Here is a 15,076-nt window from a genome sequence, read left to right on the forward strand (position 1 = left end):
GGTAGTTAACATCTCCGTTGGCTCCTACTGTGCCAACCAAAGTCAAAGCTCCCCCAGGTAGCCTCTAGCAGGGCTGTAGGGCCAAGTGCTGAGACAACAGACAAAGCTCCCCCAGGTAGCCTCTGGCAGGGCTGCAGGGGCAAGTGCTGAGACACAGACAAAGCTCCCCCAGGTAGCCTCTAGCAGGGTGCTGTAGCGGCCAAGTGCTGAGGACAGAGACAAAGCTCTCACAGGTAGCCTCTAGCAGGGTGTAGGGGCAAGTGTTGAGTACAGAGACAAAGCTTCCCCAGGTAGCCTCGAGCAGGGCTGTAGGGGCAAGTGCTGAGACACAGACAAAGCTTCCCCAGGTAGCCTCTAGCAGGGCTGTAGGGGCAAGTGCTGTGTTAGTAGCAGCAGCAGCGTCTATGAAGGCTACCGGCACTGTGGCTACACACAGAGGGGGTGGGTGACCACCACCACCACCACTATCATCAACCACACTACTACCACCACCAACCACCACGCCCGGCCGCCTTTGTCTCCCCAGTGCTAGCGATGTTCACTACTCCACCACTACTACACCACTACACCACCGCAACACCAGGTAACTCATTTGAGGCTGAGTCGACCTAGGGGAGGCCCAGGACTGGTTCAGATAATCGTCACTGTGGAGGTGTTGGCCGTGAGCGGGAATCGAACTCGGATCGCCGGGTTCGTAGCGCTACACCATCACCACCAACATCACCACCAACATCACCTCCATCACCTCCATCACCTCCACCACCATCACCACCAACATCACCACCTATCACCTCCACCACCACCATCACCACCAACATCATCATCACCATCATCACCTCTCCATCACCTCCACCACCACCATCATCACCCAATCACCCACCACCATCACCACCATCACCACCAACATCACCACCATCACCTCCATCACCTCCACCACCTACCATCACCACCACCAATCACCACCATCACCACCATCACCACCATCACCTCCATCACCACCCACCACCACCATCACCTCCACCACCACCATCACCTCACCACCACCACCATCCACCACCACCATCACCACCATCACCTCCATCACCTCCACACCACCATCACCTCCACCAGCCACCATCACCTCCACCACCACCATCACCACCATCATCATCATCACCACCACCATCACCACCACCATCACCACCATCACCTCCATCACCTCCACCACCACCACCATCACCACCACCATCACCACCATCACCTCCATCACCTCCACCACCACCATCACCACCACCATCATCATCATCATCACAACCACCATCACCACCAACATCACCACCATCACCTCCATCACCTCCACCACCACCATCACCACCATCACCTCCACCACCATCACCACCACCACCATCACCACCAACATCACCACCATCACCTCCATCACCTCCACACCACCATCACCACCACCAATCACCACCATCACCTCCATCACCTCCACCACCACCATCACCACCACCATCACCACCATCACCTCCATCACCTCCACCACCACCATCACCACCACCATCATCATCATCACCACCACCATCACCACCACCATCACCACCATCACCTCCATCACCGCCACCACCACCATCACCACCACCATCACCACCATCACCTCCACCACCACCATCACCACCATCACCTCCACCACCATCACCTCCATCACCGCCACCACCACCATCACCACCACCATCACCACCATCACCTCCACCACCACCATCACCACCTTCACCTCCACCACCATCACCACCACCACCACCACCACCCCTCCCACTCCCCCCCCACTCCCCCACCACCTCCCCCCCCCACTCCTCACCCCCCCCCACTCCCCCACCCCACCCTCACCCCCACTCCCCCCCCCCACCACCCCCCCCACTCCCTCACCCCCCCCCACACCCCCCCCACCCCCACCCCACCCCCCCCCTCCCCCCACTCCCCCACCCCCCACTCCCCCCCCCCTCCCCCCCCCCACTCCCTCACCCCCCCCCCACTCCCCCCCACCCTCCCCACTCCCCCCCCCCCACCACCCCCCCCACTCCCTCACCCCCCCCACACCCCCCCCCCACCCCCCACCCCCCCCTCCCCACCACTCCCCCCACCCCCCACTCCCTCTAGACCTGAGTGTGCTCGCCTGCCCTATTAAGGCAGCGAGTTGGTTGCGTCTGAGCCCGTTCACGACACACCCCCTACCCCCGCCCCCCCCCCCCCACGAACCCCCCAGGGAGGGATGAGCGCGTCCGTTTATAGACCGGCGGCAGGTGGCGGGCAGCTTGGGCGAGTCCAAGTGAACGCGTCTTGCGGGGGGGTTTGGGGGGGGTGACGTTGAATGTTCACGCCGAGACGCGAGGGAGGGACTACATGTGCTAGGGGCGATTCGGGAGGAGGTGGACATGGTGGAGATCGTCGTAGACGAAGAGGGAATAGACACACACTCACCTACTCACTCACCTACCCACTCACATCACCTACCCACTCACTCATTCACAACACTCACTCACCTACTCACTCACCTACTCACTCACCACCTCATTCACCCCACTCACTCACCTACCCACTCACTCACCTACTCACTCACCTACCCACTCACTCACCTACCCACTCACCCATTCACAACACTCACTCACTCTACTCACTCACCTACTCACTCACCTACCCTCTCACTCACCTACCCACTCACCCATTCACAACACTCACTCACCTACTCACTCACCTACTCACTCACCACCTCATTCACCCACTCACTCACCTACCCACTCACTCACCTACTCACTCACCTACCCACTCACAAATTCACAAATTCACTCACCTACCCACTCACCTACCCACCTACTCACATCATCTAGTCACTCACCACCTCACTCACCTACCCACTCACTCACCTACTCACTCACCTACCCACTCACTCACCTACTCACATCACACTACCCACTCACTCACCTACCCACTCACCCATTCACAAACTCACTCACCTACTCACTCACCTACTCACATCACCTACCCACTCACTTCACCTACCCACTCACCCATTCACAACACTCACTCACCTACTCACTCACCTACTCACTCACCACCTCATTCACCCACTCACTCACCTACCCACTCACTCACCTACTCACTCACCTACCCACTCACCAATTGACAAATTCACTCACCTACCCACTCACCTACCCACCTACTCACTCATCTACTCACTCACCACCTCACTCACCTACCCACTCACTCACCTACTCACTCACCTACCCACATCACCTACCCACTCACCTACCCACCTCACCTACCCACTCACTCACCTACCCACTCACCCATTCACAAACTCACTCACCTACTCACTCACCTACTCACTCACCACCTCATTCACCCACTCACTCACCTACCCACTCACTCACCTACCCACTCACCCATTCACAAATTCACTCACCTACCCACTCACCTACCCACCTACTCACTCATCTACTCACTCACCACCTCACCTCACCTACCCACTCACATCACCTACTCACTCACCTACCCACTCACCTACCCACTCACCTACCCACTCACCTACCTACTCACCTACCCACTCACCTACCCACTCACCTACCCAACTCACCTAACCACCTACTCACTCACCTACCCACTCACCTACCCACTCACCTACTCACTCACCTACCCACTCACCCACTCACTCACCTACCCACTCACTCACCTACTCACTCACCTACCCACTCACCTACCCACTCACCTACTCACCTACCCACTCACTCACCTACCCACTCACCTACTCACTCACCTACTCACTCACTCACTTACTCAATCACCAACCTCACTCATCCACTCACTCACCCACTCACTCACCTACCCACTCATCCACTCACCTACTCACTCACCTACCCACTCACCTACCTACTCACTCACCTACTCACTCACTCACCTACTCACTCACTCACTCACCTACTCACTCACCTACCTACTCACTCACCTACTCACTCTCTCACTCACCTACTCACTCACCTACTCACTCACTCACCCTACTCACTCACCACCTCACTCACCCACTCACTCACCCACTCGCTCACCTACTCACTCACCCATTCACAAACTCACTCACCTACTCACTCACTCACCTACTCACTCACCTACCCACTCACCTACTCACTCACCTACCCACTCACTCACCTACCCACTCACTCACCTACTCACTCACCTACCCACTCACCTACTCACCTACCCACTCACTCACCTACCCACTCACCTACTCACTCACTCACCCACCCACCCACTCACTCACCCACCCACTCACTCACCCACCCACCCACTCACTCACCTACTCACCCACTCACCTATCCACTCACCTACCCACCCACTCACTCACTCACCACCTCACTCACCCACTCACTCACCTACCCACTCACTCACCTACCTACTCACCTACTCACTCACCTACTCACTCACCTACCCACTCACCTACCCACTCACCCACTCGCCTACCCACTCACTCACCCACTCACCTACCCACTCACCCATTCACAAACGCACCTACCCACTCAACTACTCACTCACTTACCTACCCACCTACCCACTCACCTACCCACTTCACCTACCCACTCACTCACTCACCTACCCACTCACTCACTCACCTATCCACTCACTCACCTACACACCTACCCACTCACCTACCCACTCACCTACCCACTCACTCACCTACCCACTCACTCACTCACCTACCCACCTACCCACTCACCTACCCACTCACCTACCCACTCACTCACCTACCCACTCACTCACTCACCTATCCACTCACTCACCTACCCACCTACCCACTCACCTACCCACTCACCTACCCACTCACTCACCTACCCACTCACTCACTCACCTATCCACTCACTCACCTACCCACCTACCCACTCACCTACCCACTCACCTACCCACTCATTCACCTACCCACTCACTCACTCACCTATCCACTCACTTACCTACCCACCTACCCACTCACCTACCCACTCACTCACCTACCCACTCACTCACCTACCCACTCACTCACTCACCTATCCACTCACTCACCTACCCACTCACCTACCGAGTGACGTCACCCCAATTTGACTCCCCTCCCCCCCGTGAGTGACGTCACCCCAACTAGACCCCGCCCCCCCCCCCGCTGCGGGTGAGGAGGGGGCGGGGCTCTCCGCGAGGTCTCGCGCCACTTCCGGTCTGGCTCATTTGCATAAAAACGAACCTCGCCGAGGTCACGTGACGCGGCAGAGAGGTTCGCGGGCTTTCCTATCACCAACGGCGCCTCCCTCATCGTCATCATCGTCACTTTTATTATTATTCTTATTGTTGTTGTTGTTACTACAACAACAATCAGCATCATCCACGTAACAACAACAACCTCGCTCTTACTACCACTTTAAAGTTCATTTTAGAATACCACTAAACATAGACTCAAGTTTGTGAGGGTCAGCGCCTGAGGGTGAGGAGAGTGAGAAGCTGAGGGGGGTGAGGGGGGTGAGAGGGGTGAGGGAGGTGAGGGGGGTGAGAAGCTGAGGGAGGTGAGGGAAGTGAGTGGGGTGAGGGAGTGAGAAGCTGAGGGGGTGAGGGAGGTGAGGGGGGTGAGAACCTGAGGGAGGTGAGTGGAGTGAGGAGGTGAGGGGGGTGAGAAGCTGAGGGGGTGAGGGAAGTGAGGAAGGTGAGGGGGTTGAGGGAGGTGAGTGAAGTGAGGAGGTGAGGGGGGTGAGGGGAGTGAGGGGGTGAGGAGAGTGAGAAGCTGAGGGGGTGAGGAGCTGAGAGGGAGGTGAGGGGGGGGGGACCACCATCGACCCCGCGATGGAGGAGCGAGCGAGGGGGGCTGAGCTGGGGCGCCCCCTAACGGTGAGGCCGTTACGTGGTTACCGTTGTTGCCGTGGTTACCGTTGTTACTGTGGTTAACCTCGCTTCCGTCGTTGCCGTGGTTACCCACCTGTGCGCGACGTCATCCCACCGACCAGTAACACCGCTGAGTGACGTCATCCTCACAGACCCCTCCACCGCTCACATCTGTGCGTGACGTCACTCTCACTAAACCGCCCCCCCCCCAGAGTGACGTCACTCCAACTAGACCCCCTACCCCCCTCTAAGTGACGTCACTCCAACTACACCCCCCGTACCCCCCCTCTGAGTGACGTCACTCCAACTAGACCCCCCTACCCCCCTCTAAGTGACGTCACCCCAACTAGACCCGCCGTACCCCCCCTCTGAGTGACGTCACTCCAACTAGATCCCCGCGAGTGACGTCACCCCAACTAGACTCCTCCCACCCCTGACTAACGTCACCCCAAATAGACCCCCACCCACCCCCTCTGAGTGACGTCACCCCAACTGGACCCCCCCGCGAGTGACGTCACCCCAACTAGACCCCCCTACCCCCCTCTAAGTGACGTCACCCCAACTAGACCCCCCGTACCCCCCCTCTGAGTGACGTCACTCCAACTAGATCCCCGCGAGTGACGTCACCCCAACTAGACTTCTTCCACCCCTGACTGACGTCACCCCAAATAGACCCCCACCCACCCCCTCTGAGTGACGTCACCCCAACTGGATCCCCCCGCGAGTGACGTCACCCCAACTAGACCCCTCCCACCCCTCCTGAGTGACGTCACCCCAACTAGACCCCACCCCCCTCGAAGTGACGTCACCCCAACGAGACCCCCCCACCCCCTGCGAGTGACGTCACCCCAACTAGACCCCGCCCCCCTCTGCGGGTGAGGAGGGGGCGGGGCTCTGCGCGAGGTCTCGCGCCACTTCCGGTCTGGCTCATTTGCATAAAAACGAACCTCGCCGAGGTCACGTGACGCGGCAGAGAGGTTCGCGGGCTTTCCTATCACCAACGGCGCCTCCCTCATCACTTTTATTATTCTTATTGTTGTTACTACAACAAACAGCATCATCAACGTAACAACAACCTCGCTCTTACTACCACTTTAAAGTTAATTTTAGAATACCACTAAAAATAGACTCAAGTTTGTGAGGGTCAGCGCCTGAGGGGAGGTGAGGGGGGTGAGAAGCTGAGGAAGGTGAGGGAAGTGAGGGGGGTGAGGAGAGTGAGAAGCTGAGGGGGTGAGGGAGGTGAGTGGAGTGAGGAGGTGAGGGGGGTGAGGAGTGAGAAGCTGAGGGGGTGAGGGAGGTGAGGGGGGTGAGGAGGTGAGGGGGGTGAGTGAGAAGCTGAGGGGGGTGAGAAGCTGAAAGGCTGAGGGAGGTGAGGGGGGTGAGAAGCTGAGGGAGGTGAGGGGGTTGAGGAGCTGAGGGGGTGAGGGAGCTGAGGGAGGTGAGGGGGGGGGACCACCATGGACCCCGCGATGGAGGAGCGAGCGAGGGGGGCTGAGCTGGGGCGCCCCCTAACGGTGAGGCCGTTACGTGGTTACCGTTGTTGCCATCGTTACCGCTTATGCGTGACGTCATCCTACCGCCCACCGCTAACCCCTGTGAGTGACGTCATCCCCACGACCTCCACCGCTAACACCCGTGTGTGACGTCATCCCCACTAGACCTCCGGCGCTATCAACTGTGAGTGACGTCATCCCCACTAGACCTCCCCCCACTGCTCACACCTGTGAGTGACGTCATCCCCACGACCCCCACCGCTAACACCCGTGAGTGACGTCATTCCCACGACCCCCACCGCTATCACCTGTGAGTGACGTCATCCCCACTAGACCTCCGGCGCTATCGCCTGTGAATGACGTCATCCCCATTGTCTTTGAGTTGTGCCCACTTGTGCGTGACGTCATCCTACCGCCCACCGCTAACACCCGTGAGTGACGTCATCCCCACAACCCCCACCGCTAACACCCGTGAGTGACGTCATCCCCATTGTCTTTGAGTTGTGCGCCTTTTGGCGTCATCTGGTCCAACACCAATGGAGACTAGGCTCTAAGGAAAGCTGTCTCGGGTGTGGACCAATCAACTTCAAGGACAGTGCATACATTATCAGAGTTGTGTGTTTTGTTTGCATTATGGCTGCAGGTATTGTGGTCTATGCAAACATGACTCCTTGTAAAACATGTGTCAGTTTTGTTGCCAGATAGAAGGGTAAAAAAACAATTATCATATTTTTTCTTCTGGCAAATGAGGTTCCCATAGTGTAGATGCTTGCCCCGAGCTCTCATACTCTGATGGTGCATTGTCTTTGAGTTAAATTTCGATTTAAAGCTTTCGTGACTGCAGGGATTCATCTTCTTGGTTCTTTCGGTAAAGTCATCACGTAGAAGGGAAATAATAAAATAATATATTATAATATAATAAAATAATATTATTTCCATTCTACGTGACTTTACCGAAAGAACCAAGAAGATGTCTTTGAGTTGTGCGCCTTTTGGCGTCATCTGGTCCAACACCATGTGAGACTAGGCTCTAAGGAAAGCTGTCTCGGGTGTGGACCAATCACCTTCAAGGACCATGTGAGACTAGGCTCTAAGGAAAGCTGTCTCGGGTGTGGACCAATCAACTTCAAGGACCATGTGAGACTAGGCTCTAAGGAAAGCTGTCTCTGGTGTGGACCAATCAACTTCAAGGACCATGTGAGACTGGGCTCTAAGGAAAGCTGTCTCGGGTGTGGACCAATCACCTTCAAGGACCATGTGAGACTAGGCTCTAAGGAAAGCTGTCTCGGGTGTGGACCAATCACCTTCAAGGACCATGTGAGACTAGGCTCTAAGGAAAGCTGTCTCGGGTGTGGACCAATCACCTTCAAGGACCATGTGAGACTGGGCTCTAAGGAAAGCTGTCTCTGGTGTGGACCAATCACCTTCAAGGACCATGTGAGACTGGGCTCTAAGGAAAGCTGTCTCGGGTGTGGACCAATCACCTTCAAGGACCATGTGAGACTAGGCTCTAAGGAAAGCTGTCTCGGGTGTGGACCAATCAACTTCAAGGACCATGTGAGACTAGGCTCTAAGGAAAGCTGTCTCGGGTGTGGACCAATCACCTTCAAGGACCATGTGAGACTAGGCTCTAAGGAAAGCTGTCTCTGGTGTGGACCAATCACCTTCAAGGACCATGTGAGACTGGGCTCTAAGGAAAGCTGTCTCTGGTGTGGACCAATCACCTTCAAGGACCATGTGAGACTAGGCTCTAAGGAAAGCTGTCTCTGGTGTGGACCAATCACCTTCAAGGACCATGTGAGACTAGGCTCTAAGGAAAGCTGTTTCGGGTGTGGACCAATCACCTTCAAGGACCATGTGAGACTGGGCTCTAAGGAAAGCTGTCTCTGGTGTGGACCAATCACCTTCAAGGACCATGTGAGACTGGGCTCTAAGGAAAGCTGTCTCGGGTGTGGACCAATCACCTTCAAGGACCATGTGAGACTAGGCTCTAAGGAAAGCTGTCTCTGGTGTGGACCAATCACCTTCAAGGACCATGTGAGACTGGGCTCTAAGGAAAGCTGTCTCGGGTGTGGACCAATCACCTTCAAGGACCATGTGAGACTGGGCTCTAAGGAAAGCTGTCTCTGGTGTGGACCAATCACCTTCAAGGACCATGTGAGACTGGGCTCTAAGGAAAGCTGTCTCGGGTGTGGACCAATCAACTTCAAGGACCATGTGAGACTAGGCTCTAAGGAAAGCTGTCTCTGGTGTGGACCAATCACCTTCAAGGACCATGTGAGACTGGGCTCTAAGGAAAGCTGTCTCGGGTGTGGACCAATCACCTTCAAGGACCATGTGAGACTGGGCTCTAAGGAAAGCTGTCTCTGGTGTGGACCAATCACCTTCAAGGACCATATGAGACTAGGCTCTAAGGAAAGCTGTCTCTGGTGTGGACCAATCACCTTCAAGGACCATGTGAGACTGGGCTCTAAGGAAAGCTGTCTCGGGTGTGGACCAATCACCTTCAAGGACCATGTGAGACTAGGCTCTAAGGAAAGCTGTCTCTGGTGTGGACCAATCACCTTCAAGGACCATGTGAGACTGGGCTCTAAGGAAAGCTGTCTCGGGTGTGGACCAATCAACTTCAAGGACAGTGCACATACATTATCAGAGTTGTGTGTTTTGTTGCATTACGACTGCAGGCATTGTGGTCTATGCAAACATGACTCCTCGTAAAAAAGGTGTCAGTTTTGTTGCCAGATAGAAGGGTTAAAAAACAATTATCATATTTTTTTACTGGCAAATGAGGTTCCAATGGTGTCATAGCTGTAGTTATTCTCAGCCGTGACGTCACCAAACTCGTTCATGATGACGATATGATTATGTTTATTATGATGATGGTGATTTTGATGATGGTGGTGATGATGTTGATTATGATGATGTTGATTATGATGATGGTGGTGATGTTGATTATGATGATGGTGATGTTGATTGTGGTTATGATCATGGTGATGTTGATTATGATGATGGTGGTGATGTTGATTATGGTGATGTTAATTATGATGATGGTGATGTTGATTGTGGTTATGATTATGGTGATGTTGATTATGATGATGGTGGTGATGTTGATTATGATAATGGTGATGTTGTTTATGGTGTTGATGTTGATTATGGTGTTGATGTTGATGATGTTCTTAGAGAAACCCGGATGTCACCTCTTCTCTCCACCCTCTGAGTTTACAGGACTCACAAGCTGGGTGAGACTCACTCACTCACCTACTCACCCACTCACCTACTCACTCACCTACTCACCCACACACTCACTCACCTACTCACCAACTCACCTACTCACTCACCTACTCACCCACACACTCACTCACCTACTCACCCACTCACCTACTCACTCACCTACTCACCCACACACTCACTCACCTACTCAGCAACTCATTCACCCACCTACCAACCAACTCACTCACCCACTCAATCACCCACTCACCCACCCACTCACTTACCTACTCACCAACTCACCCACTCACTCACCCACTCACCCACCCACCCACTCACTCACCCACTTACTCGCCCACTCACCCACCCACTCACTCACCCACCCACTCACTCACCCACCCACTCACCCACCCACTCACTCACCTACTCACCAACTCACTCACCCACCCACTCAATCACCCACTCACCCACCCACCCACTCACTCACCTACTCACCAACTCACCCACTCACTCACCCACCCACTCACTCACCCACCCACCCACTCACTCACTCACCCACTTACTCGCCCACTCACCCACCCACTCACTCACCCACTCACTCACCCACCCACTCACTCACCCACCCACCCACTCACTCACCTACACTCACCCACACACTCACCCACACACTCACCCACTGATTCACCCACTCACTCACCCACCCACTCACTTCTCTCACTCACCCACTCACCCACCCACTCACCCACCCACCCACCCACTCACTCACCTACACTCACCCACTGATTCACCCACTCACTCACCCACTAACTCATCCACACACTCACCCAACCGCTCACCCACTCACTCACTAACCAACTCACCCACTCACTAAGTGCTGATTGTTGCTGGCCGTTTGACTTTCCTGACCCGTGTCCTCTGACCATCACCATCAACATCACCACCATCACTACCATCACCATCATCTTCACCGCCACCATCACCGCCATCACCACCATCATCGCCACCACCATCACCACAAGCATTGCCATAACCACCATCACCACAAGCATTGCCATCACTACCATCACCACCATCATCACCGTCATCACCACCATCACCACCACCATCATCACCACCACCACCATCACCACCACCATCACCACCATCTTCACCGCCACCATCACCACCACTATCACCACTACCTTCATCACCACCATCATCATGATCATCCCCTCCATCATCATCATAACCACCACCATCACCACCGTCACCACCACCATCATCGCCACCATCACCATCATAACCACCACCATCATCACCACCATCACCACCGTCACCATCGTAACCACCACCACCATCATCATCATGACCGCTATCACCACCATGACCCTCAGCGTGGTGACGGTGAGGGATGGTGCTGGTGGTGATGGTGCTGGTGATGGTGCTGGTGATGGTGCTGGTGATGGTGGTGATGGTGGTGAGGAGGAGGTGCGGAGAGGTGAGGAGACCCGCGCCGCCATCGTCGCCACCAACGCTCGCACACCGATGGGTAAAGCACGGACACATCACCACCATCACCACCATCACCATCACATCACCAACATCACCAACATCTCATCATCATCACCAACATCACCATCATCATCACCATCATCACCATCAACATCAACATCACATCACCAACATCTCATCACCATCACATCACCATAATCACCATCATCATCAACATCATCACCAACATCAACACCAAAATCACCAACATCAACACCAAAATCACCAACATCATCATCACCATCACCACCATCATCACCACCATCATCATCACCACATCACCAACATCACATCGCCATCATCACCATCATCACCAACATCAACACCAAAATCACCAACATCATCATCACCATCACCACCATCATCACCACCATCACCAACATCACCAACATCACCAACATCACATCACCAACATCATCACCATCATCATCAACATCATCATCAACATCATCATCACCAACATCATCACCAACATCATCACCAACATCATCATCATCACCAACATCAACACCAAAATCACCAACATCATCACCATCACCAACATCAACTTCATCATCTCCAACATCATCATCACCATCACCAACATCATCATCATCATCATCACCAACATCATCATCACCAACATCATCATCACCAACATCATCATCAACATCTCTATGTCTCTATATGTGTATCTATGGGTCTCTAGGGTTCTCTATGGGTCTCTGGATCTCTGTGGATCTCTATGGTTCTGTATGGGACTCTGTGTCTCTATGTGGGTCTCTGGTTCTATATGGGTCTATATGGGTCTCTGTGTCTCTGTGGGTTTGTATGGGTCTCTGTGGTTCTATATGGGTCTCTGGATCTCTGTGGGTCTCTATGGTTCTGTATGGGTCTCTGAATATCTGTGGGTCTCTGTGGGTCTATATGTGTCTCTGTGGGGCTATATGGGTCTCTGTAGTTCTATATGGGGTCCCATAGAGATGCATATAAACCCATCGAGCCCCAAGTCTCTAAACGCGTGATGGTGCTCCGATGTCGATTTTGAATGTGGAGGGGAATGCCGGAGGAGGTCCCAGAGACACATCCACGCAGCGACCACCCCGGGGAGAGAGAGAAGCAGACTCCACACAGACAGCAGCAGCAGTAGCAGGCGTCGTCAGGGTGAGGATCGAACCCACGACCTCCTGCGTACCAGGCGAGGTAGTCAACATCTCACCACCACGGGCAGAGAGAGAGAGAGACACGCAAACTCCAAATATACAGCAGCAGGCGTCGTCAGGGTGAGGATCGAACCCACGACCTCCTGCGTACCAGGCGAGGTAGTCAACATCTCACCATTGTCAGGATCGAACCCACGACCTCCTGTAGACCAGGCGAGGTAGTCAACATCTCCCCATTGTCAGGATCCAACCCACGACCTCCTGTAGACCAGGCGAGGTAGTCAACATCTCACCATTGTCAGGATCGAACCCACGACCTCCTGTAGACCAGGCGAGGTAGTCAACATCTCCCCATTGTCAGGATCGAACCCACGACCTCCTGCATACCAGGCGAGGTAGTCAACATCTCACCACCACGGGCAGAGAGAGAGAGAGAGACACTCACAACACGTTCCTTCGGAGTGGGAAGGCAGGAACTTGCTTGGACAGCGGATTCGTGCACGCCAGACAGACACATAATCACTGGTGGGCAGTGTGGAGTAAGCTGTTGTTCCTACCTGGATAGCACAAACATACAGCAGCGGTCAGGCATCATGCGGGTCTGGACCGAAGCCTTTGTGAGCTGTGTGACCTGTGAGCTGTGTGACCTGTGAGCTGTGTGACCTCTGTGAGCTGTGTGACCTGTGTGAGCTGTGTGAGCTGTGAGCTGTGAGATGTGACCTGTGAGCTGTGAGATGTGACCTGTGACCTGTGAGCTGTGTGACCTGTGACCTGTGTGACCTTTCTCTCCTCCCTCCTCCAGGTCCAAGTGACACCTCGGCCTCCTCCTCCTCCGCCGTCACCTCCACCACAACATCATCCACCACATCATCCACCATCACCACCACCACAACATCCTCCATCATAACCACATCCTCCACCACATCCTCCTCCACGCCATCCTCCTCCATCACCACCACCCCATCCTCCACCCCATCCTCCATCACGCCATCCTCCATCACCTCCACCACTCCATCCTCTACCCCATCCACCACCACCACCACCCCCCCATCCTCCACCACCACCACCACCACCACCCCATCCTCTACCCCATCCACCACCACCACCCCATCCTCTACCCCATCCTCCATCATCACCACCACCACCACCACCCCATCCTCTACCCCATCCACCACCACCACCCCATCCTCCTCCATCACCACCACCGCCCCATCCTCCATCATCACCACCACCACCCCATCCTCCACCCCATCCTCCACTACCACCACCACCACCACCCCATCCTCCACCACCCCATCCACCATCACCTCCACCCCATCCTCCACCACCACCACCCCATCCACCACCCCATCCTCCACCACCACCACCCCATCCACCACCCCATCCTCCACCACCACCACCACCACCCCCCCATCCATCACCACCACCCCATCCTCCACCACCAGCACCACCGCCACCACCCCATCCTCCATCATCACCACCACCACCCCCCCATCCATCACCACCACCCCATCCTCCACCACCAGCACCACCGCCACCACCCCATCCTCCATCATCACCACCACCACCCCATCCTCTACCCCGTCCTCCATCATCACCACCACCCCATCCACCACCCGATCCTCCACCACCCGATCCTCCACCACCACCCCATCCTCCATCACCACCCCATCCACCATCACCTCCACCACCCCATCCACCACCCCATCCTCCATCACCACCACCACCACCACCCCATCATCCTCCACCACCACCACCCCATCCTCCATCATCACCACCACCACCACGCCATCCTCCATCACCACCACCCCATCCACCACCCCATCCTCCTCCACCACCACC

At 55.2% G+C, this 15,076-nt stretch overlaps 1 long non-coding RNA gene across 1 annotated transcript; it reads left to right on the forward strand.

Annotated features, from left to right (window-relative positions):
- The first annotated feature begins 7,296 nt into the window (after positions 1-7,296).
- LOC144954510 (uncharacterized) lies at positions 7,297-14,276 on the forward strand. The gene is made up of 4 exons (XR_013641245.1): positions 7,297-7,376; positions 10,536-10,594; positions 11,936-12,090; positions 14,037-14,276. It is a non-coding gene; the product is annotated as an uncharacterized LOC144954510 (long non-coding RNA).
- Positions 14,277-15,076: the final 800 nt, after the last annotated feature.

Source organism: Lampetra fluviatilis, unplaced genomic scaffold, assembly GCF_964198595.1.
Source record: "Lampetra fluviatilis unplaced genomic scaffold, kcLamFluv1.1 SCAFFOLD_294, whole genome shotgun sequence".
NCBI classification, from domain to species: Eukaryota; Metazoa; Chordata; class Hyperoartia; order Petromyzontiformes; family Petromyzontidae; genus Lampetra; species Lampetra fluviatilis.